The sequence below is a fragment of the Numida meleagris genome, chromosome 3 (genome assembly GCF_002078875.1).
Source record: "Numida meleagris isolate 19003 breed g44 Domestic line chromosome 3, NumMel1.0, whole genome shotgun sequence".
Taxonomy (NCBI): domain Eukaryota; kingdom Metazoa; phylum Chordata; class Aves; order Galliformes; family Numididae; genus Numida; species Numida meleagris.
Genome location: NC_034411.1, coordinates 62,963,380 through 62,988,385, shown reverse-complemented (window position 1 = coordinate 62,988,385; position 25,006 = coordinate 62,963,380). Strand labels below are relative to the sequence as shown.

The following is a 25,006-nucleotide window of genomic DNA, read 5'->3' as shown; positions in this document are numbered from 1 at the left end:
ATTGGGAGTGATGGATGATCTTAAAGTGTATATCAGCACATTAATTACAGGTGAGTGTAAACTGTTACACTTATCCCTGCAATACCTGTAAGTTGTTCATCCGATCAGCAATAATTTTATAATTTTTAAAGAATTTTGGTGTCATTCTGAACAGTCCTGATTTAGTATATCTTTAATGCTCAGCAAAACACTTGAAATGGACTTAATTTTAATTGTCAGTCACTTGATTTTAATTGCAATGTATGCTGTCTGATAATGAAAGCACCTTTGTGAGGAGCTGTGGTTACACTATTGATCCAATGTGTTTTCAGTGACTTTATGCAACTCTGTTATTAACGTGTAATCCTTGATGATTTCTAATATTCTCTCATGTATTAAAAGAAATACTAATTGTGCTATGGATATTTGGACTTTGTATATTTTAGAAATTCAGTACAGAACCAGGAGTAAATTTTGGTTTAGTCCAAATTTTTTAAAGAAAACCTTTTTTCTTTGAACCAAAAAAGACAGCAGAGATGCAGAAAAGTGAACAGCATGTATTAGTGAGGCATTTGCCAGTGGCAGACAACACGAAGTCTTTTACATCTCCCTCCAACCTCTGCTAGGATTTGTCTGAATTATTGGCAGATGTTAGTCGCATCTTTTTGGAGCATCCTACATCAGATGAGTTAGTATGCTTCTGCTTGCCTCATCTTGAGTCAGTGTAATAAAATTACTTATTTTATAGACTTGCTGTAGCAGATAGCTTTTCAATTTGTCCAACAACATAAAAATAAACAGTTTAATACTAGACAGGAAAGCAGTCATTCAGTGTTTTTACATGTTAGTAGAGCATGTTCTGCAGTTTACAACTTGCCATATTTTGACAGAATTATTTATGGTAATCTTATTGTAGCAAGGTATCTGCACTCCCTACGTATGAATACTTACTGAGCTCTTTCATTTTTTCATGCTAAAGTCATTCTCCCCCCCTTTTTTTTTCTCTTTCATTTGTGTAGCTTCCCCCCCAGCATTAAGGAGATTGTAAGTTCATGACAAATATAGGGTCTGAAATCATGTTTAGCTCTCTATTTATAATGGAGTAAGTGGCTAACTGGTCATGCCCTTTATCTGAGCATGTCTAGGATGCAAAGGTAGTTGCTGAGCTCTTACAGAGCAAAGAGATAAATATCGTTATATTGTCAAATTGATGCTTTTATTCAAGCTATCAGTGGAATACATACATCCTTTTTTAAAAAAATAAACACCTTAGTATTGCTAGAATATCCTTCTAGCTGTGATTCCTTAAGATTTTGTCCCTGTTTTTTTGGCTTCAGTTGCAGACTTAAGGACTCAGACAGATGTAGTTGGTGTTCTGTTGAGACTCGCTGGTGCTGCAAGTAAATTCAGTCACTGTTTGCAGCTCCCAGAAGCTCATCCAGGTGAACACCATCACTATTACAACTCCATGTGCTCTCCGGCCTCCTTTTTTCAAGTAAATGCATCACAAATGGTGAAAAGGGTCACTTAAATTTAGCATGGTGTTATTGTGAACTCGAGGATTGCTGCTGAATAGTCAGGACTGCTGGAGAAAAAAAAAACCAAAAAATAGAAAAACCCTGTTGTCCATGGTTTGCTAATGCTTGAAATCTTATTTATAGATTTGTTAATACCTATTGGATAGGATTATTTTTTAAGCTTTAGCTCCTGGAATACTAGGAATCAAAGGAGATCCTGGCTTTCTTTTCTAAAAATGAAAATGTCTACATATTTATTTTTAAGAAAATTTTAAAAGCTTACTATGAATGTCACTTTTTTTTTTTTTTTACATAGTATTCTGAGGACTGGGGTTATTCTTTTTCATATGCTTGGAATTGAAGACTTTACATGAAGGCTCAAAGGAATGACCTACTGTCATGGTTCTATGATTTTTGGTTATTGGTATTCCACATCATAACATCATGTAGTATATGTATCTGGTTCTCAGAAGAGAAGAACTACTACATTCCCCAGAGGACTTTGCTGCCCTGTTACCATTTTCCATTCAGAGGGAAAGATAAAACTGTTTACAGATCATGAGATGCCTTCTTCTCTGCCTGTCTCTTGTCCCAGCAGCATCTCGCTCCCCAGCCGTCTCACCATTGGTACTAGAGTAAGGCCTACTTTAATTTTGGACACTCTCTCATTTTATTGGATTTATTAGCTTAAATTGTAATTATATTGTGTTATTTTGCATTCCGATATCTTATTTAGTAAATTAGTTTGTTTCTCCTCAGATCGTTGCCGCTGTTTTGTTTCGAGGCCCATCTCCCTACCCTTTTTCCCTTTTCCCTTTCCTGCGGCATGGGCCTGTGGGTCCCCTGCCCCAGTAGTCATGGAACCATTGACACCTACTAAAGTCATCACCAAGCTTTACAAGCTGTCTCCCAAATAGATTTTAGGAAATAACATGAAAGGCAAATCCCATAACTGCTCCTGTTGTACTATTAAGTTTCTGAAAATTACTGCTATTCTGAGAAAGCAAGGCCAGGCCTTTCACCTTTGATGAGAATTGCTCAAAACTACTGTAAAACTTGAACAGGAAGGTATCAAATGTTATTTAGGAAGTATCATTTGGTGGTCTACGGACATTTTTAAGCATAAACATATTCCTACTCATTTTTTGTATTTAGTAGAGTTTCAGAGTTATCTAATGAGTTCATAATTTTTCAGCTGGAATAATTACCAAACTCTATATTTAATGACATTTTGAATTTGTTTTAGTTTACCCACTTTCTTCATTTCATCCCCCACATCAGTGGCTTCTTTTTATACTGCACCAGCCATGCTGCCTTCAGGAAATTCTGTTTGTTCCAGTGGATTACTATTGCAACCCAGCATACCTTTAGAAAGTACTTGTATCCTTTTGAAACGTTCTTGGTCTATAGCAGATATGTCTTTGGCAATAAGGGAAAAAAGTAGCCATTTCTATCAGTGAGCACAATTGTATTGTGGCAGGATATTTAGCATGTCTGTTTAAGAATAATTAAGATTCATGACTGTATTTACAATCTTCATGTTTTCAGATTAAAGCTTGAAATATTAACCATGACATTTTCAGAAGCTGGAAAAAATAATAATAGCATGAATATTTTTGTTTAATGTTCCTTGATTTTATTTATTATTCATTGTAGTTGATCTCTTGGATCTGGGAGATCTAACTCATAATTTGAGTGCTTGGTGTTGGAAATATCATAGAATAAGAATACCAGTATTGTTCCAGTAGGTGCTCTGTCTCGTGCTCTCTGTTTTACTCAAGAATATTTGCCTACAGGCTTTCCCCCATTCCTTTGCCTTCTTTCTTCTACAGATGTAAAAATGACTATATGTGTTTCCACTGGTTGCTTTGTATTTTTCTGTAATCCCCTGTTCAGAGGCAAGAGCTGCTTATGGCCTGAATGTCAGCTGAGTATGCACACATAGGCTAGCTAGCTAGTAAGAGATAGCTTTAAAGGGATGACACTTTCATGTGTTTGTACAAATCTCATTTACGGAATTACTCAACTGGCAGCAAGCAATAGCTGATAAACGTGCAACAGAAATAGTTGACACCAGCTAAACAAAGTATGCTAATCCATAAAATAAATATCACTCAGGTAAAAGCTTTAATAATCATCTGGAAAAATTACCAATTACACAGTAATTATTCCAGAGTGCAAATTTAAACTCTGTTGTTGACAACTTAGAGGCTTTGGATATAGACAACTAATGAATTTTTAGCAAGTCCAGGAAGTTGTTGCACAACCAAAGACTTATATTTGGCAGTGGAATTGCCAGGTCATGGCCTGAACCAATGGTTGAGCACCAGGTGAGAAGGCATGGCTAACCCAGGGAGCTCAGGTGCAAGCAACACATGTGAGTGACCAGAAGTGGAAGGAGGGTCCACCCCTCCTCACCCTCATTTAAGTGTGAGAGATTGGACTCCTTTTGAGTTGTCACTGGTAGTTGGAATGAGCGAGTTAACTTTTCTTCTTTGTCATCTCCTATTGTTCTGCAGCACTTGTATCCCAGTAGAAGGTACTGTCCTTGCCTTCTTTTTCCCCACACGTGCCCTTGAAGTTATCACACAGTGCTGTCTGACAGCTCAACATGTCATGGGTTTCCTAGCTCAAAGAGTGTGGAATATCACAAAAATGGGGGTCTTCCTAGGAATGGAAGGACAGATCAGGATGAGCCATGCTGCACTGCTGACGTTTCAACTGTAATTACAGGACATGAGCCAGCATCTTGGCTCTAGCAAACGCTTGCTCCATCGGGTCCAGGAGAGAAAGGAGGAAATTCAGGGCATTTTCAATGGCACAAAATGATTTGGCAAGCAGGGGGATCAAGCCAAGCAAGACTTCCACTGAAGCACAGAAACACCTATTTGTACTGCTGGAAGTTGCTTGTGGGCCTTATGGGGGGAAAAAAAAGTCAACAGTAATGAAAGTGTCACAGAGTGGAAGCAGTTCATTGCAGCACCAGAAAGAAGTGCTATGAGTGACACTGGAGAGGCCACTGTAACAAGTAAGTTAAGGGAGATATATATACATATAGGTTTGTACACCCCTGTGCAACGCAGCTCTGTCACGCATCTTTCCCAGCTCCAAACTAGTGTGGATGGCTGTGTAATACTGTGCTGTCAGCATCAGCCATCTCCGTGACTTTCCTTCTTTGCACTGCCTCACTACCTAGGGACAGCCAGAGCGAGAGTAAATTTTAAAATTCAGGTGAGAAAAGAAAACAAAAAAAGTGTTTTTCAGTTGGCAAGGAGGAATCAAAACACTAGAACTGGAAATTATCATGTCCACAAAAGCAGCCTTTTAATACTCACTGTTTGGGAAAGCAAGCTGTTATTGCAGCTGAATCTTTTGTAAGGTAGATTTAACCCTAGTAGACCTTTTCAAATTGATTATTTAGTCCTCATTGGAAGACCTCAGTTTAGTATCTGCAGGTTGTTTCCTATTCCATATAGCTTGTTAGAGGGATGAAACCTGCTTCTGCCAGAGATTCTTTAATTTTATTTGCTCAGCTTCAGAAAGCAAGTAAAATCTGCTGTAGAAACAGAATTTTCAAGTGAGCTTGCTTGGCAGGATGAGCTTAATAAAAAATGCAGTGCAGGTGTGCAAATGCTCACAGCTGATGCTGAAATGCTGCTGTGTTTCCTGGCACTGAGTTAACACACAGTGATCTTCTTTGGGCTTTCCCCAGGCTCAGAGCTTAAATTGTGCTGATAGGTTGAAAGCAGAAGGCAATGCTTGGCATTTTTAAAGCTGTTCCCTCCAGCTGGGGCTCTGGTGTGCTACTCCAGCAGCTAAAAGGTATGTTATGGCTCCTGTGTTACATAGTGAAAGTAATTGACTTTACCCTATGAGCTAAATTACAGATTATAAATAAGATGTTACTTTGCCTTCAGCTAATGGTGAGCATGTTCTACCTGTGACTGTGGAAGCATTGGACAAGGAGATCTACAATGCTTAGTATGCCCATCCAGAGTAGGTAAATGAGAATGGTTCCACCACTGTGAAGCTGAGGGGATACTTTGATGGAAAGTGTCTGGGATGGCTGGGTTTGGCTGTCAGAGGCTGCTGTGCCTGGGTTGGTATCCTATCAGTCTTCAGTGAGGAGGAGGAGATGATGCCTACGGTTTGTATAACCGTTCCCAGAAACAAAGCAAAGTAAGGCTGGAACAGCTTGTGTTTTGCAGAGGTCCCCAACTCCTTATCTGCTTTGTGGAACCACAAGCAACAGCAGTAGTTCCTTCTTATCCCAAGCCAGCTTCTACATCTGCTTCAGAATGGGGGATGTAGCAATATGGGGATGGGGCTACCTGCTGCTGCTGCTTTTAACCTGTTTTGGTTTTGTTTTGGCTTTTTTTTTTTTTTTGAGTGATGCAGATTCTCCTGACTTCCTAGGAAATCTATGAAGTCCATGATGATTTTGCCATGCCCAAACCTTAGCAAAATCAAGAAACTGTACCCTAGTTTCCTGTCTATAAAATGATGATAGTCCTGTCCTAGCTCAGGGGAGCTTTGTGAGGTTAAGCGTGTTGAACTCCCAATCCAGTGGTAATGACGAGCCTGTAATAGGCAATGTGTGGCTGTTAGACTGCAAAAACAGTCTGTACAGTGGCATCTAGTGCACAGCAGGAAGAATTACAGATGTCCAGTGACCCTCCAGCTGACCTGTGTTCCACTGAGGGGACTTACAGGCTGCCTTTGGGGCAGCTGTGGGCCTGGGGTTCTGCTTCCTCTCATTCACTGCTCTCCTGAGTGAAACAAAGGACCAGAAAAACACAAGTTTTAGAGTCCAGCAGAAGGCTGAAGGTTTCCTGCCTGCTTTGAGGTGATGGAGTATTGTCACTGCTCCTGGTGGCCAGAGCTGCTGATGGGGCCAGAGAGGTGGGAGGTAAGGGTAAATATCCAGACTCATTACATCTCAGTCACAGCAGCAGCATGTGCTTATCTCTGTCCAATGCCAAACATCACAAGCTCTGGCCTAAGCGTGGACTCAAAGTGCAGTGCAATCTCATAGCTATTATTTTCCCGCGTACGAGGAGCAAACTCAGCATATGAAATTGCAAAAGAGGGGAACCAGCTAGTCCTGGGTCAGCATTCTGATATTCAGGGAAGACCAAAGCAGACAGTGATGCAAATAAGAAACCTGAGGAATCAAGAATCACTTGTATTAGGTACAAATGAAAATCTATTCCTGTCTAATTTTTTTTTCTTAGGAGGTGAAATAATCCTCCTGGATATCTTGATGTGCTTATTTGTATAAGGGACCATGTATAATGATTTTCAACAGCATGGTAATCATCCTTATTCCTTTTCCTTTTTGTGTATTAGCTATGTGCACAGCATGTAGGTATTGGATGAAGCCTTCAAATCACATTGATTCTGGCTCTGGAGACTTGAGATACTTAAGCACAGAAGTCACAGATGCATAGCACTGAAGAGGATGTTTGTAAAAGTTTGTAAAAAAATTAAAAAAATAAAAAAACTGTTTTGGTTGTCAAAAAACTTGGGATTCTAGGAGAACAATTCACTAGATAGTAAGTTTCATTTTAGAAATTAAACTGATGTTTAGGTTCAATAAACTGAACGTGAGTGTAGCATCTCCCTCCCATCTTCTTCTGGCGGGCAGGAAATGAGGAGAAATGAATTCAGACTTTTTTTTTTCTCTTTTTGCCTGCATGATGAGATTTGATCAAATATCTCCTCGCTTTCAAAATACCGATTTATCTTATGAGGCTACTAAACATCTCTGGCCCTTTCACACCGTTCCTGCAGGCCCATTTTTCTACCACTGTGCTGCACATGGCCTTCTTTTCTTTGTGACAGCAGGAAAAGAATTGAGCCTAAGCTGAGTATTGCTTTAAAGCAGTTATTTCCTTGGGCAGTAATATCTGGTTAAGAATCTATTGTCTCAAGAGAAAGAATGCTCTAGGGAAGATTGCCCACATCTGTTTCTCTTTTCTTTACACATCTAATTCATTTGCCCTGGGTGACCCATGGGAGAACATCTTTGAAGCATCAAGGGAACACAGTGCTTTGGGGAAGTGTTTCTTCATACAAGCTAGGTAAGATGTACTGGAAGGTACGCTTGGCTTCTGAAAGTGGGAGAAGAAGGTGAAACCCTGTTTATTCTGTTTCCTTGTTTTTTGCATTAAATGGATCTTTAAAAAAAATAATGAATTTTAAGGTAAATTATTGACCTCTTTTGAGGTCTTCATAATCCCTTCAACTATCATCAGATTGAGTTTTGCAATAGCAACTGTGCAAGTATTTACATATTCATGAAAGATGGGGAAAGGTATTTGATAATACTGGATGCGTAGATGAAATGAGTATCTGAGGGAAACAAATTTTAAATGACACTATGTTTGTGAATTGAAGCTTGTTTTGTTGGTTTTCTTTGGTTGTCGTTTTTTAAGTCCTGCTTGATATCACAAGTAAAGCCCTTTAATTTGTCACGCAGAGGAATAGTCACAGCTCTGCAACAAGAACTCTCAGTCATCAATAGCTCCTGGACAAATTGTTGTCAGAGCCTGCACAGCTCCACTTCATGGTTACAGCTCTTACTTCTCTTGGGACACTAGTCCCAAGTTACAAGTGGTGTTATTTGTAATTGCAGTTAGCTAGGATGAGAAAATTAAGCAGAGCTGATGGTGAAGTTTGCTATGTGCAAGACTTTTCCTGCTGCCTCTGGATGTAAGCACTAGTTATTTCATGCCTTCTGTTCCTCCTTCCTAGTTCTTCTGTCTAATACGGGTATGTTCTCTATTACAAATTAAGTAAGTTTTCATCATTAAGAAAAATAATGCTCTGCTCTTAAATAAGTAATAACCAAACACAGACATTACAAACATTACATTACATTAACATACAAACATTACAAAACATACACAGAATTACACATTCCAGAATCACAATGAAGCAAAAGACTTGTTCTTCATCGTCATTTCAACAAGGAAGTTGTCCAATTGTGGTCATTTTTTATTCAAGCTGGTAACATATCTGAGGGTGGCAAATGTAAGATATAGCTATAGTGTGCACAGTGCCAGCAGAGTAAAGCCCAGACAAGGCAGGACTGGAACAAGCTCACTGAGCTGTGGAAACCTTTCCTAGCAGGGGAGGGAGTGTCAGCTGCTGTTGGCCAAGGGATCTGAGAGAGATACAAAAAAACATACCTCAGTATAGGACTTCGTTAGTAAAATTGCAAGAATCTTATGCTGTGCTTCTGAGTGTACATTTCCTAGTGACTTCTAGGCTTGTTTTGCAATTTTAATTTAATTAGGCTATTTTAATCTCTCTTCCTTGTCCTCTTCTACCTTTTATGAAGGCAATGTGGATATTAGGATAGATGAAATGGCTGTCTGAATAGCCTCTGAAAAAAGAAGTGTGAGACAGAAATGCTCAGAATGAACATTTCTCTGACTCCTGTGAAATTCATCTTATCAGTCTGGTGGCTTTTTTGGCAGATAGAAAATTGGGATTTGAAGTATAAGGAGATTGCAGACTTAGGACAGTACTAGCCATCTACCCTGTGCAATGACAGTCTTGATCAAAGCCTACTAAAGTCTGGACAGATGTTTTGTTACGGTTATGAGACAACTTCATATAAAGGTCCGAATTGTCTCCTCACATAATCTGATGCTTCTCCATGGTTGTCAGATGAACAATATTATTTATATACTCTGTATATTTGGTATATAACTGATACGATTGTCCCTTGAATTCTGCTTATGAAAACTAAGAGGAATCTTTTAGCATCAATGAAGCTACAGCTGTGCTAAAACAGTGTAAAGGGCGGAAAGCTGCAAGCAGTGGCTCTGAGTAGACTGTATGGACACTGACAGGGGCAGAGGCAGAGGTAAGGAGTTGGCAGTCACACTGGACAAGAGTGTTTCTGTTCCTAGGGAGCGCTCTGACTAGAATGGGTAGCCAGCAGTTCTTGGGCATCATTAGAGCAACATAAAGACATCAGAAACTAAGCTCATAGTCGTAAATTTGCTGCAGGTGTTGTGTGGATTGGATTGAATTAAGAACAGGAGTCATCACCAGTATGAACTCATCTGACCCTTGGGATCTACTGTGCACTGTTACTGGAAGAGCAAGCAGCGCAGCAGCCAGGCTTCTTGTTTGGGTGAAAAGTCAAGAAAAAGTATGGTTAGTGCAGTATTTCTGTGCGTGTTACTGACACTGTATCATTTGCTGAATGCTCTTGAAAGCAAGATTTGGCTGGTGAATCACACTGAGGAAACCACACAGTACTAACATGCCATGGCAGAAAAGGAGTTCTGCCAGTGATGTGCTCATCATAACCACCTGACAGCAGTGCTGTTGCCTGTGGTTTCCTTATCTCTGTTTATGTGACTGAGTGCCAGGTGCAATACACCTACAGGTATTGTGGCTTTTAGTGTGTCTGTTGATATTCTGTCGGTGATTTTGGATAACTGAAAACAATCAGGGACGTCTTTTTTCTTATTCTAGCTTCTTTTCTCTTGCTTTGCACAATATGAAAGGATGCGAAGCAGCCTTTCTGAATTCATCTGAAGCAAGCACTGGTTTGCTAGAGCTAGCCAGAGTTTCTTTCCATCAGTAGGCGTCTGGTCAGATTGTGTTTCTAGTCCATGTGCTGAGAATGATGAGTTTGATGTTCTACATTTGCATATGTTTGGACAGCTTCTATTGTATTTGGAAAAATAATTTTCACTTCCTAAACTGTAATGAACATTTAATGCTACGAGAAGCATATTCTTCATAGTATAGGAAAAACATTATGTTGTATTTATTGTTTATTTACTTGTCAGAAGTCAGATCCCACTCCATCCCTGCCTACATGCCAGCTCTGCAAAGCAGGCTCTTCCATAATGGTGACTGCTGTAGCTCTCTTTTCCCGTGAGATCCTGAAAGGAACATCTCTTAGGTGCATTTTTCTCCCTTTTCTATTTTATTCTGTCTACTCTGAATGCCTGAGTACAATCTGGCTCATCATCAGGATATTTTATCTTGGTGTTGACAAGTGACATCTTCTGTGCTATTGGAAGATTTTCTTTAGGGGATGCAGTGACAATATTCAGCTGTCTCAGTGAGTAGACAGTGGTTGAGTTGCAAGTGTCAGAGCTGCTGTATGATGTAGGAACTGGCAGGTGGGGGAAGAAAATGGGCCCATTTTATTGCACACCTGCAATGCCACAGAAATAAATACAGCAGACTCTTTTAAAGTTCTTTCTGAATAGCAGCAATGTGTGTTGGTCACGAATCTCAGGACCTCAGAGAGTTGGGGCTTTACAAATCTAACGATAAATGTGTTTAAAAGGCAGTAAAAAACCAAATGTAATGGTAAACTGGAAATAGGGAGGAATTTATGTCAGAAAACATATAAAAAAAAGCTGGCACAGCCAGGAAAAATAGCTGCTTTAAGGAGAAACTGAAGCAGAGGAGAGAAGCCAAAGTTTTGTATGAGAACAAAAGTGGTGAAACTTTCTTCCAAGAAGACTTTTTAAGGGACTATTCTTTCATGCTGTTTCTTCAAATCAGAAAATAAATGGCTTGTGCCACATGGCTGTTCCTTCCCTGTGGTTCCTTGTAAAGTTTTAGGGTTCCTCACTAATTGTGCTCGGAAAGTGAGAGCTGTTTGTGGAGCAAGATCACTCTCCCACAGTGACATGGGGCAGGGCATGCACATGAAGCATGACCTCACCACCTGTGTGCCCTTTTCTTAAGCAAAACCACTGTGCTCTCACTGTCACTGTGCCTCATTGCTAAGGTACATTAGGAAAACTTCCAGAATTCTCAGCTTTTCAAAGTCTAGTAGATTCCACTTCATAGAAATAGCATAGGAAATAAAAACAATTTCTCTGTACTTCTTGGATGGTTAAAATTTTATATCTTATTCTGCCATCTGTGCTATGATACTGAAATCCACAAGTATACTCCTGCCACATCTTATTGTTTAATTGTATCATGTCAGCTGTGAACCAGCCAAAGGAAGAAGCAGAATGGACACAGAATTAATTTTTGAGTTAGATAGATGAATGGCTAGAGAAAAGAATAAGTTTGGTGCTCAGTTTCTTTTAAACCCGCTCACAGACAAAGTAAAGGACATAGCCATCAAAATTAATAATTAAAAACTGAGTTAAATGAAGCTACTGTGCACAACTATGAGAACAGTGGATTTGTAAAGTTAAATCTTCTTGCCAGTCAAGTATATTTCAAACTGCAGATTTTTCATACCTAAGTATAGTGGTCTGAATGCACAAATAGGATTTGTTGTGCAATACACAGAAAATAAAGACAAAATTTTAAATCTTTTACTACTCAATTTTTTTTGTATATTATTCCTGCATAACATCACTTCAGCCTTCGTTTCCAAGTTTCATTAACAAGAGAATAGGAAAAAAAGAACAAAAAATTGAAGGCTATATAATGAAAAGGCAATTCCATTTCCTGTAATGTGTGTGAAGTTGATAAACGTTCAGAAAGAAGAAGGAAAAAAAGTGAAGATTTGTTTCTGCTAAGAAACGCTATAGTACATCCAGTGCCACCTGTGGATAGGAAAGATTACAATGATCACATTAAAAAGAGTCTCGAAGATGACTTAGAAATCCCACAAATCCACGTAGGAAAAAAGTTTTAACATACCCAGAGGTACCTTTTTTGCTGTTCTCCTATCACTCCATGAGCTCTCATTTGTGTTGTTTTTCCTACATGTATCTTTTATTTCTGCATCTCTCCACAGCCTCAACACAATATATTAGATTCCTGTGTCCAGGAAGAATGGTACAGCAAAGCAGAGGAGGGGTCATGCTCCACATGATGGTGATGCTGACGCATCACAGATATGTGCTTTGTCTTGTAACTTAAAAAATTGCAGCTGGGCATCTAGTAAAAGAAGAGCCCTCTGGGATAACCTGAGTGTGAGACTGGGGTTGCCTGGAGAGCTTGGCTGGTGAACAAGGAGATAGGTGTCAAACATAGCGTGAGTTGGGTGGGAAATGGACAAGGACTGAGCTGCCGTTTGAACATGAGCATTCAGTTTGATCTCATTCTGCTTATTAGACATACATATATCATTCCTTTAAACTTGATCTTTCTGATCTAAAGGATTTCTCTCAAGATCCTCAGCTACCCTCGCTGCCCCACTGAGGGAATTACTCCTGCATTTTGTTGCCAAGGTGAAGCTAATGAAGAATGTCTGAGCCAGCAGAGCCTTAGTGGCTTAATACAGAGTTTCAGTGCTTGCAATAGGATAAGTCTTCAGGAGAGCAGTGCTACTACAGGAAAAAAAGATGAATCTCTGATCTTATTCTAATTTTTCCCTTTTGAATAAGCATGTATGATGCCAAAGACCTAAACAAAGACTGTCCTTAACAAATGGGGTGAATTTGATATGTTCTGTTTCTTTTCAATAAAAAGGCAGCCACGGGAAAATACACTTGTTGTGGTCTAGAGCCACCTATGAGTCCATCAGAGCACTCACACATTGCAATGTGTGAAAGAAGTATCATTAGAAGAATCTCTTCCATGCTCAGGGTATGACTCGTATCTGACAAGGCTAATTATTAGTAAGCAAAAACAAGTATGATTTTCATGTTGGTTGAAGTTGAGATAATGTACCTACTGGACCCTAACGCATGAAGCCTGACAACGTGGCCTGCAGTGCTGTGATTTATAACTTATGAGAAGGAAGCCAGCTATTCAGAAGCTGTGCTGGTTGCCAGCACGAGCACACCTTGCTGTTCACTGAAATCCATCTTTAAACTGCCTGAGAGAACATTCTATTGATGTGTGAACTACGTGTAGCATTTATCACAGTCATCTTCTCCAGAGCATTTATGTATTTATTACAAAAATTATAATTATCAACATGAAAATTTGAAATCATGTTTTCATCTATTGGCATATTTCAACAAAAGGTTATATTTTGTTCTAATTTTAGTTATTGTTTTATCTTTTCTCGTTTTAGTGTGAATAGAAATTCATGTTGGTCCTCTTAGTAATGAGATTTGGACTGTAATTCCAATTATTGGAAAATAAATTGGATTTTTATATATAGTGTACCTATAAATACACATATGTGTGTATTGTATTTGATGTCAAAAAAAACAGGAATCTGAGAAAAAAAACATATGTCAACATTAGCAGAGAGACTGAGTAAGGGAGAGAACTTGATATACGCAAAAAAAATTAGAAGTGAATTTCGTTGATACCACATACAAATATTTGTTCGTGTCTTCAGGGCTTTGAGTACAGAACTCCAAAGTAGCCAAACTGACAGTAACTGATGGTGAGGAAGTCAGGTAAGCTGAGGAATAAAAAAGAGGAAACAAATAGGAAAAAAAAAAATGGAAACAAGTATTTTAGTTGACAAAAGCCCGGGGATGTTTATGTGATCTTCTGAAAACAGTGTCCCTTTGCAACACATAAGGGATGATATTAACTTGCAGCAAGAAGGTGAGAGTGTTGACAGCCAAGATTGTTAATAAACTCTTTGTGATCACTCATCAAGTACATGTGGGTTTTGGAAATTATTTCAAAGCGTGCAGCCTGATGCTGGTAAATTATCAAAGGGGAATTCCTGCATGCAGTAAGGACTCAAAAGCAAATCTTCATCCCACAGACTTCATTTCTCCTCTGGGGCAGAAAATATCACAGGAGAAGCTTTTCAAGGGACTGTATCTTTATCTAAGGATGGTTTTAACTTGTTTCTCTCATCCAAAACTGCTGAACAAATACTTCTGTGTGTAGAAAAACCAAACTCACAGATAAAGGCAATGAACTGTGAAGAGAAAGCCTATTCCTTCGAATTTGTTGATGATCAAATGTAGATCTTTCCTTATGTCAGATAATGCCTTTCCATTCTCTGAGCAGTCAAGACTGACTTAAGGTTGCCAAACGGAAGCTACAGTACCACACATGGCAATGCCATGAGGAACCTGATTGAATCTGGCTCTGATACAATTAAGAATAACATAGTTTGGAAACATGTGTGATATGAAATAGAAAGCATTAAGGTTAAGGTAAATGATGAGTTTAAAATAACCTCCAATTTTATAAAGGCTTCTACAGATTTTCCGCTTCTCTCCCTTTGCATTTGCTATTATTCACTGTTTTCCAAATTTCCTTTTCATTTTTAAGGGTGTATATATTTGAATGTGTAATCAATTGCTGTATAGTATTTTACTGTCTGTATTCTGAGAACTTAGAAAACAGATACTACTACTGTATCCTACAGCATTTTCTGAACGGTCTCTAACACCTTTGAGACTTCATCCTCTACTTCTGTAAAAGATATCTACTGTTCCCACCAGGACCTCTGAGGAAAAGAACGATTCTATTTTAAAGCAGATTCTTCACACAGTGAATAAAGCCCTGAGGGACTGCAGAGCCAAATAAAATACAAATCTCCTCCTCCCCTTTGCAGTGCCATACAGAAGTATTCCATTTGGTGTCACATCCAAGGCAAAATTATGCTGCAACCGTGTATTATAATGTAATAATTTAGTTTGTCAAATCTGTTTTGTAAGTGCAATTTTCCCTCAGTCTTTTCATTTTTTTCACTTCTGTACATAGAAATTGCAGTACAACAATATTAGAACATAAACTGTTATTATTTTGTGAGTATCAGTGTGACCCACATGCATCAAAGTTTAAAGTGGCACAGCTTTGCTCCTGCTATCTGGTTATGCCATACATCATGGCATTAAAGATTCAATAAAATAACAGCCATTAAAGATTCATCGGCATGTGTAAGTGGGGGTGTCTTGGTGCAACCTTTTGAAGGACTGTACAGACTCCTCTGTCACTGAGGAAAGCAACAGAGGCTGAGCCAGGGACTGTTTTGCACTGCAGCCCTGCTATCTGAATTTCCCCACAGTTTCAGTTTTGCATAGTCTTTTTCACTCCTAACTGGCTTTATAGTGCTCCTGGGTGCTATTCAATAGTTGCTAACTTTCACATTAGAGGTGGGTAATGTGAATGGATTTTAATAGGGCGAAGCGATTAAAACCTATCTATGTTTTCATCACCTGTTACTGAAAGTATTTGGTATTCCAGTGGATTAAAAAATGTTGTACATGCAAACCAAGAATTTACACAGGCATTAGAAGTAGAGTGATCTGATGGTAAAAATGCAGATAGGGTATGTGAGCTGAATTAATGCTTTATGGAGCCAGGAGATCTGAGACTCCCATCCATCTCATCTCACATGTAAGACCATGAGGGATTTCAGTGATCTTGACCCGTTGCTGAAAACCCAGAACTGGGGGTCAGACTGTGACTCTCAGTGCTGCACACACCTACTGGAAGCTGAGCTGAAGGGGTCAGAAGCCACAGCTCAGTCAGCCTTTTGGTACAGTGGAGGTTATTCAGAAAACACCCAAAAGAAAGACTGGAATTTATCAAAGGCAGAGATTTTATTAATCCAATCCACTCTGTTTAGTTTTTGCCTAAAGTTAACTGTAGAAATTTATAGTCTAAATATAGGAGATGTTTGTTATTAAAATTCTGTGGGAACTTGCAACAGCATTCAAAGGGGAAAAAGAAAACTCTTGCTTCACTATTGTATCTGATATAAGCTGAAAGGGAGAAGGCATAGAGAGAAAAGATGGTAACCTACTTAGGGGCTATCTGTAAGTAGAGACCTAGAGAGTGGGAAATAAATGGCAAGGAAGGCTTTGGTCTAGCAAGGGTGGCCAAGATCCAAGAACAGGTAATAGAAGGAAAATGCAAAAGAGAAGCTAGACATGTCTTTTGAGCAGTAGAAACAATCAAATGCTGATACAGTTTCCAGTGGTTGTAGATTACTATCACTGGAAATGTTAAAGTCGAGGTTGGATTTGTTTTAAAAGCCATCTTTCAACTTTAAATCCTTTGTCTATGCAATGGTTTATTTTATACAGTATTATACACTTGGTACAGGTGCATCTATTCATGTCGTGCTGAAATTTTTGTATTTCTTTCTAGGAGTCTTAAATGCTTGAACAATGACAGAATCATTTTTTCTAATTGCTTATAATTAATGCTTCTGGTAAATGAATGTCATGCCTGATTGTTTTTCTGTTACTCCGCTTGCTTCTTTTACCAGAAATGTTTAGGAGAGATTTAATGTATTCATTAGGAAGAAGTTTATGTTCATTTAACGTAATTACCATCCTTTTCCTAAGTGGAAAGATTTCTTTTTCAGACCAGAAAGCCTTACTTTCATGAGCAGATCACAACATGGGAAAATTGACTTTGGGGAGACAAGAGAAGTGCCAAGAATTGCCTAAGGACAGGATGCCAGAGCATGGCATGATCTGGAGAGAAACCTGGGGGAAGAGTACAAGCAAATATGGAGTATATGCAAATACCTCCTTCTCTTAAACATTAAATGTCAAAGGCATATTCATCCAGTAAAATCATTACCTTTCACCAAGAGCAAAAGGAAAATTTATAGTTTTGCTCACTAAAATGTTGCTGTGTTCCACACAAAGAGCTGTTGTTGCTAACTGAAAGGCTTCGTGAGATTGCCAGTGTGCAGGGAGCAGTCCTGTTTCATTTGCTGATTCTCACAAGTCCAGTGGGCAATTTCCTCACAAGTCTGTTCACTTTTTCTGAGGTGCACTGGAGCATGCATTTGAATTGCTAAACAAAGTCATAAAGCCTAGAGATCATTTAAATTGCACTTAAAATTCCAGCTGGATGATAGGCTCTGTACATGTGGAGGTGCTCTTCATTGACTGCTGCCTATCATTCCTCCTGAACCTAGTTAGCCAATGATATTTCACACTGGGTCTGGTAACATAGTATTTGAGAGATCCAAAGTCAAGAGGATAAGGAAAGGCAGAAGCACATTGTATGTCTTTCTAGAAAAAGTGGATCATGGCCCCTTTCTTGGTGATCTGCTTCTAGTGGACTTTAAAGTTCCCAAGCTAGGAACAGGTTTGGAGCAGATTACCCCATGGGGCAGGAGTGTGCCCATCCAGGCTTCATCCTTTTATGGTACTGGAGGGTTTTACTGAAAGTGATGAGTCAGGAAGGACTGAGCTGAGTCCTCTTTTCATCACATCCATTTTAAAGTCCTTTCATAATGCTTGTTGTCTTCATTTTCAACACCCTTTCCTAGGGTAAATGAAGATTTTAATGTTCAGTTAAGTCACCCTCCGAGTGTATCCTTTTAGTTATCTCTATTCAAGTCTGGAGACTGTACAAAGAACCATGTACTGCAAATGAAGGTAAAAATGAAGCAGGAAGGAATGCTAAAGAAGGCCTATCAACCTAGGCTGCAATGAAAAATGCATTGTAGGTATATCTAGCCTTTTAAAAAACTGAGTATTAAGAGAGGAAATATGCTTCCTGGGACTGCTGAAATTAGGAATAGAAATAATTATAATTACATTCTAAATGATAGCATTATAAGACTTGCATGGGTGCTCTTTGGTTCATTTCCTTGCTTTTTTTTTTTCCTCCATTTATTGCTAGCTTTGTAGCAGGCACAGTTCTTAAAAAAAGAAGTAGGAATAAAGAAGCTTTGTTTCTTTTTTCTTTCCTGCAGCGAAACTTCCCATAGAGGCTGAACAACATCCTCTTTATCAAGATCATGGGTTTCCACATCTTGGCATACTATTTCTTTCCTTTAGTGAATGCCAGCAAGCTGAGCTAAGAGTGACAAAAATAGAGAATAAGGCACATATAGGGCCATACTTATGTCAAGAACATTTATTTGAATGAGTAAGGCAAGACACAACTTATGTTTAAAACTATGAACCACACATACCTGTGTTTCAAAAGGCAACCATCTGTAACTTTCTGCCTTGTATTTGAAGAAATTGATATTATTCATTGACATCTGAATGAAAGAAAATGGTTGTCAATCTTTTGAGCCATTTTTAGAACGAATGTGTGGAGCCCAGCTCAGCCCATCTGTAGCACACTGCTGACTTGCATTGGCTTGTAGTGCTTACACCCAGCTGTTGTTAGCAAGAGAAATATGGACTGACAGTCTTTTGTATTATTCATGCTAAATATATTCTGCTGAATCATGAGAAAGCTTTTACGGAAAAATGCAGTCACAAATTGACCACTTTCTGCTAAGAGGTTGAGTGTTATTTCAATTCTCACTGTCTCCATACATTGATGTATATGACACATTGTATATTATGACACCAAGCACTGTAGTTGGTTCTAGCACACTGAATGACTCAATGATTCAATCTGACTCAATGTCTTTCAGTGTGAACTTGTGGTTTGTCAGGTTTGGACTGGACATTTCCATCCACAGATGTTTCTAAGTCTCGGAGAAGCAGAGCCGAGGTTGAGTTGATCTGTTGCTGTTGGTGATAGTCCTTTGAGCTGGAGAGTGGGCTAGATGACATCCAGTGCTCTCTTTGAAACATTATTTCTGCGATTCTGTAGATTTCTCAATAAAAATACATAGACTATGCTCTCATTTTCACTACACTCACTTTCTCAAAGGTCAAAATACAAGCCATTATTTTTACGGGAGAAAAGTAGACCAGAATCAACACATATTTTTGTTCTGTAAAATGCTAGCCTTTTTAGTAGTGAAGGTAAGGTTTACTCCCTGGGTACACTAAAGAACAATACAACTGTTATTTCAGGGAAGCAACAGAGAGAGTAATTTTAATTTGAATCCAGCTGTTGTTACAATGACATTCAAAAGTCAATGTGGGCCATAATAAGGAGCTAAAAACCTGTTTATCAATAGTAAGCATTGATTTCTCTTTTATTGATATCAGTAAAACCAAGATCTGATTCTATGGCAGGAAGAACCTCACAAGCACTTTGCAGCAATTAATTTCCTTTTAAGTTCTTCTCTGATGGTTCAAACATTATCTCTAAATTAGTTGTGCTGGTTCTATGCACAAAGATGAATTTTTCCATTGGTAGTAGCTTTAAAGAACTATAGACTTCTGTCATGTTCGGGTGCAAAAACTTTAGTTTGCCAAGAGAAAATAAGTGTTTTATTACCAATGCAGCTCAATTAGACTCATGTAACCCTAGTAAGCTTTCTCACAGCTAAAACATTCTTTACCCACTATGGGGAATTATTAGAAAAAGATATTCTTGCCTGACTTGAAAAAATTCAAGCTACAGAAGCACAGTCTTCACTGAGCAGCATAGCAAAATATTCACCCCCATGACATTTGATTTTTGGGAAACAATATTTAGTCAGTGTAGTGAAAGATCAGAACAGGTGAATAACAGTGAAACTGACTTTCATTTGTACTACAGTGAAGTTTTCTAGGGGATGAAATTTTACTCATATTTAATGGAGCTGAGAAATGCCATTAGTCTCAGCATTACTTGCGTTTGAATGGATTTCTCTGGCTGAGAGCAAACATTCTTTAGATATTTCTCTGGTATTCTCTTTTTAGTTTTTCTGGAAAGCGTTTCATACCATTTCTTTAAAGAACACCCAAAATATTCTACCTTCTAGTCAGTCACACTTTCATGACAAAATTAAAAATCAACAAAAAGACTTAAAATGCATAAGCAGTGAAAGAAAGGAAAGGAGATGGGAATTTATGTGCAGCAATATCTAAGGACTGTAGGAAATGTGGAGAGCAGAGGCAGAAAGCAGAACTGATATTGCTGTGGTTGGAGTTTGTTGTTCACGATGTCTTTGGGGGCAGGGGTGAATTTGTTTATTTTGATTCAAGAGTGAAATCAGAAAAGTAGAAGGATTCTGAGAAAGATGATGTATTATATAACCACAATGAAATACTTTCTGTTCCAGTATTAAGGAGGATTCGAAACTGAAGGTGGATGCTTGTAAATCAGCCAGGCAATACTACCTGCATCCAGAGGAGCTCTCGGTGTTGTTAATGTGCGGTGCAAAAGGGACAATAAGATTTTTTAGAATGCGAAGAAGGAAATTTTAAAGGGTTGGGCTACATTACTGCTGATTCTGGTTATGATTTGACTGATTTTAGGGCACTGTGTCCTGCTCTGTTGTTCAAGATTGAAGAATAGTGATAAACTAGAGAAATACAAAAGAAAAACCACAAGAACACTAAAAGGAAGAATGCTATTTAGTGAAAGGCTGAAGAAACTTGGCCTGTTTATTTAAATAAAAATAAGACTACAGGGTCACGTTGACAGAGTTTTGCATAGGCTTAGTGAAAGTTGCTAATAGAACATTAGAAAACAGTGGTATAAACAAAACTGATGCTGGACAAATTCATCCTGGAAATAATATATACAGATTTTTAATAATGAGGTAATTAATCTCTGGAGCAAGTTGCAGGACTAGTCATTGCTGGATGTTTTTCAGACAACAGTGAATGCCTTTATGAAATATGTACTCTGTTTCAAACAGCTATTAATTCTGAGAAGTCTCATGGCTTATTTTATGCTGCAGGTCAAACTAAATGGTCATGTGGATCCCTGCTGACATTTTAGCTTGTTATACCTACCGTCTTTTGTTGGAACATACATAGAGCTCAATCTAGTCAACTGCAAACAACAACAACAGAAGTTTAAATAAGTACCCACTTATTCATTGTATTAATTTGAATTTTCTTCTACTGCATCTCAGCTGTAATTGTAACAGAGCTTCACAGAAAAAACGTTTCTTTGCAAAAAAAGGTGTTCTGTGGTAGCTTCCCCACCCAAGGCAGTTTAGCCAGGTTGGCAGCTGATGCCAAGTACAATTGGTTACATGGTCTGCCTCATCTCTCTAAAAGATCTTCTGCAAAGCTGATTTCCCTTCAGTGTATTTGGAAGTTGTCAACGGTTTACGGGCGTTAGGCCCGATTCCGTGACAAAGGGGACGGGGGACCCAAGGGCCCACGTCCCGGGAAAAAGGGAAAAGGGGAAAGGGGAAAAGGGTAGGGAGATGGCCCTGAGAGCAAAGAACAGCGGCAACAATCTGAGGAGAAACAAAACTAATTTACTAAATAAAATATCGGAATGCAAAACAACACACTATAATACAATATAATTACAATTTAAGCTGATAAATCCAACACAGAGAGAGAGAATGTCCCAAAATCAAGGTAGGCCTTACTCTACTACCGACGATAAGACGGCTGGAGAGCGAGGTGCTGCCAAGATGAGAGACGGCGGAAAAAGGGACGAGGTCTCGTGATCTGCAAGTTTTTATACTGCGAGCTTTTATCTTTTCCCTCCGGCTGGAAATGGTAACAGAGGAGCAAAGTACCGTGGGGACTGTAGTAGTCCTTCTCTTCTGAGGACTAGGTATGTCCACTACATGATGTTATGATGTGGAATACCAATAACCGAAAATCACAAAACCATGACAGAAGTATATTTTCCTGTTTTTCAGCTAAACTCAAACTTCACTAATAGATTCTCTTTCCTGTTTTAACTTTTTTGTGTGTGTAATCACTGACAAAAAAAACATAAGATACTACGGTAGTAGGAAGTTGAAACTGTGAAAGACGCAGTGCTCTTGGAATGTGTTCAGAGGAGGGCCACCAAGATGATCAGAGGGCTGGAGCACCTCTCCTATGAAGAAGGGTTGAGGGAACTGGGCTTGTTTAGTTTGGAGAAGAGAAGGCTCTGGGGAGACCTCATTGTGGCCTTCCAGTACTTGAAGGGAGTGTAGAAACAGGAGGGGGAACAACTGTTTACAAGGGTGGATAGTGATAGGACAAGGGGGAATGGTTTTAAACTGAGACAGGGGAAATTTAGGTTATTATTATATTAGGAGGAAGTTTTTCACACAGAGAGTGGTGATGCACTGGAACAGGTTGCCCAGGGAGGTTGTGGATGCCCCATCCCTGGAGGTATTCAAGGCCAGGCTGGACGTGGCTCTGGGCAGCCTGGTCTAGTGGTTGGCAACCCTGCACTCAGCAAGGGGGTTGAAAGTAGATGATCTTTGAGGTCCTTTTCAACCCAGACCATTCTGTGATTCTATGATTCTATGAAACCACAACTGTTCAGGCTAGAAATAAAGTGCAAATAATCATTTCTTAAAAATCTTAATTAGGAATTTTAAAAGTTCTATGCCCTGAAGTGAAACAAAACTGAATGTCTTTCTGAAAAAGGCTTTTATGCAGAAAGTACTGATTTTCATTCTGGAGTGAATGTGTAGAGTGTTTTGGTCTGTGATATACCCAGGGTTAGATTTCATGAATGGGTTGTTTCCATATTAATTTTAAACCATGGCATGAAAATTAACAGCCAGTATATTTTTGTAAATGTCCTGTCCTCATCAAGTTAATTGTTTGATGTGAAGCTATCCAAATGCTAGAATTGAACCAAAAGAGTTTGCCTGAAAAAAATTAATTCAAACAGTCATATAACAGACTTCCCAAGGAAGTACTAGACAGTAATTATGTAAAAATAACTTAAGAATAATTTGGAGGTTTCTTTTTGTCTTATCTATGTCTATGCTGTGATGATTTGCTCTTCTCAAATGCGATTTTTGGACTAAATATTACATTGAACACTGAAAGTTCTAAGTATAGGAGGAGTACCTGAGAGAAATCACTAGCAGGTGGTCAGTGAAAACCTACTGAGATATAGAAATATGGAAATGTTACCTTCTATACTAGCTGTGGAGTTAGCTCATGTATGAAAAGTTTATTCTCTGGGAGTTTTTTCTCAAATTGTGGATCTTGTGTATGTTGGGTATGAAATTATGTCTGATGATTTTTTGCTCAGTAATGAAACAAAAAGGCACTTACCCTGGAAGTCTGAGTTATCATTATCTCCAGGGAATTCTCAGTGATAAATAATAATGTTTGGTTGCTGAGGCTTTCAAGATTTGCTTTTAAAGCATCTGGGTATCTCTTTGTTCTTTTTCAATTCAATTAAGAAATAGAAACAGCTCCAAGCTCACCTCTACTGAGATTGGACATGACATCACTGAATTTTATCAATGTAAATTTCTCCTGCAAGTCACATTTCGATCTCAGAAACTGCATATTTATAAGAAAAAAGTTTGCCTGTAAAGCCCCATGTGTATAGGTCACATTTGTAGCTGTTTAATTTTCTGCAGTTCACAAGTTCACCAAGGTAAAGCTTTGCTTTTAAAACACATTTGGAATTACATTCAGTTTCTGGCCTGAAACATTAGAAGGAGGAAGGAAGAGATGAAAATAATGACTAAATAGGAATATAGCACTGAATGGGCATCATTTTTAAATGTCTGATGAGTTTCATCTAGTGAGAACTGTTTCTTCAGTCAGGAGAAGGGAAAATGAAACTCAACCTAAGCTGTGACAGTGGAACCTTAGGAGAAGGAAAACACAATGCTTTAGGAAACTGAAAATCAATATAACTGGGCAATGAAAGCATTTTCATTACAAAGAACCAAAAGCCATCACGGAGTACAAGGTTCACTTAAAATGGAAACAAGGGAAGTTAGTCTTTGACAGTTTCAAGGAAACTGTGAAAAATAAACTACAGTTAAAAAGAGACAAAATACTGTGCTTTTCACTAAGGGGTAAGAAAGTCTAACAAGGAGTTAGGAGAGGTTCCTTCCACAAAATTTTCTTGAGGAAATTATTTTTTGCCACCTCCCAGTTCCTATTCTACTTCCTACATAGTAGGAAGGTGCTATCTTAATATATGAAACTAGAGTCTTTTCTCTGAGATTTTATGACCTGAACAGACACAAAAGTCATTACTTGAGGGTAAATTGATGCAGAGAGAGCTGAAGATAGAAAGGCTGGAAAAGAGCCTTAAGACCAAGTCCAACCATCAACCAGCCGTAATATAACCATCAAGTCCACCCCTAAACCATGTCCCTTGGCACCACCTCCACATGTCTCTTGAATATCTCCAGGGATGGTGACTCCGCCACTTCCCTGGGCAGCCCATTCCAATACTTAACCACCCTTTCTATAAATGAATTCTTCCTCTTATCTTCCTGATACTATCTTGATATCTAAACATCCCCTGGTGCAACTTGATATCTGCAGTAGTTCTGTGCTAGTGCTGAGAACAGACACTGTGGAGAAAATCTACAGGAAAAGATCTCTGCCTGCTTTTCCTGATCTTTGGACTAAGTTCCATAATTTATATCCCATAAGCCAGGCTGAACTACTGGTGTTATTTTTTCTTTCTGGTCTTTCAGTAACAGATGCTTGCTAGGGGTCAGAAGCTCCACGATTGTGCTTGTGGTTTTTTAAAACTTGGCCTCACTGTGGTTGCTACTCCACTTCCAATTCCTCGCATCAGTCACAGGCAGAGTTCCCTCTAATCAGACCACAGGCAGTGGTTTCTCAAGATTAGACTTCTTTGCTCCTGTGGTTGTGTGAGTCTCACAGGAGTTCGTTCCTACACATCCATTCACAGCTAGATTTCCTCTGTACCCAGAATCCTGTAGCTGGATTGTTCTGGTTTTGGCAGTTTCTTCCCCTACTCACAACAGTGCACATTCCCAGCCATTCTCACTTTCAGACATTCCTTGCAAAACACAGCTGTTCACCTTCCCAACAAGTTGTCCAGGAATGCCCTAAACTATCATTAAACTAACCCAAAGTTGAAAGCAATTACTTTGATGCTCGTCATTGATTTGATCTTTC

General features: G+C 38.8%; 1 protein-coding gene and 1 long non-coding RNA gene across 4 annotated transcripts in view; both read left to right on the top strand.

Moving 5' to 3' along the window:
* Nucleotides 1-25,006, top strand: part of SLC35F1 (solute carrier family 35 member F1) — a 259,103-nt gene that overhangs the window by 97,552 nt on the left and 136,545 nt on the right. The window lies entirely within an intron of this gene.
* LOC110395950 lies at nt 5,242-6,948 on the top strand. The gene is made up of 3 exons (XR_002436706.1): nt 5,242-5,318; nt 5,414-5,496; nt 6,846-6,948. It is a non-coding gene; the product is annotated as an uncharacterized LOC110395950 (long non-coding RNA).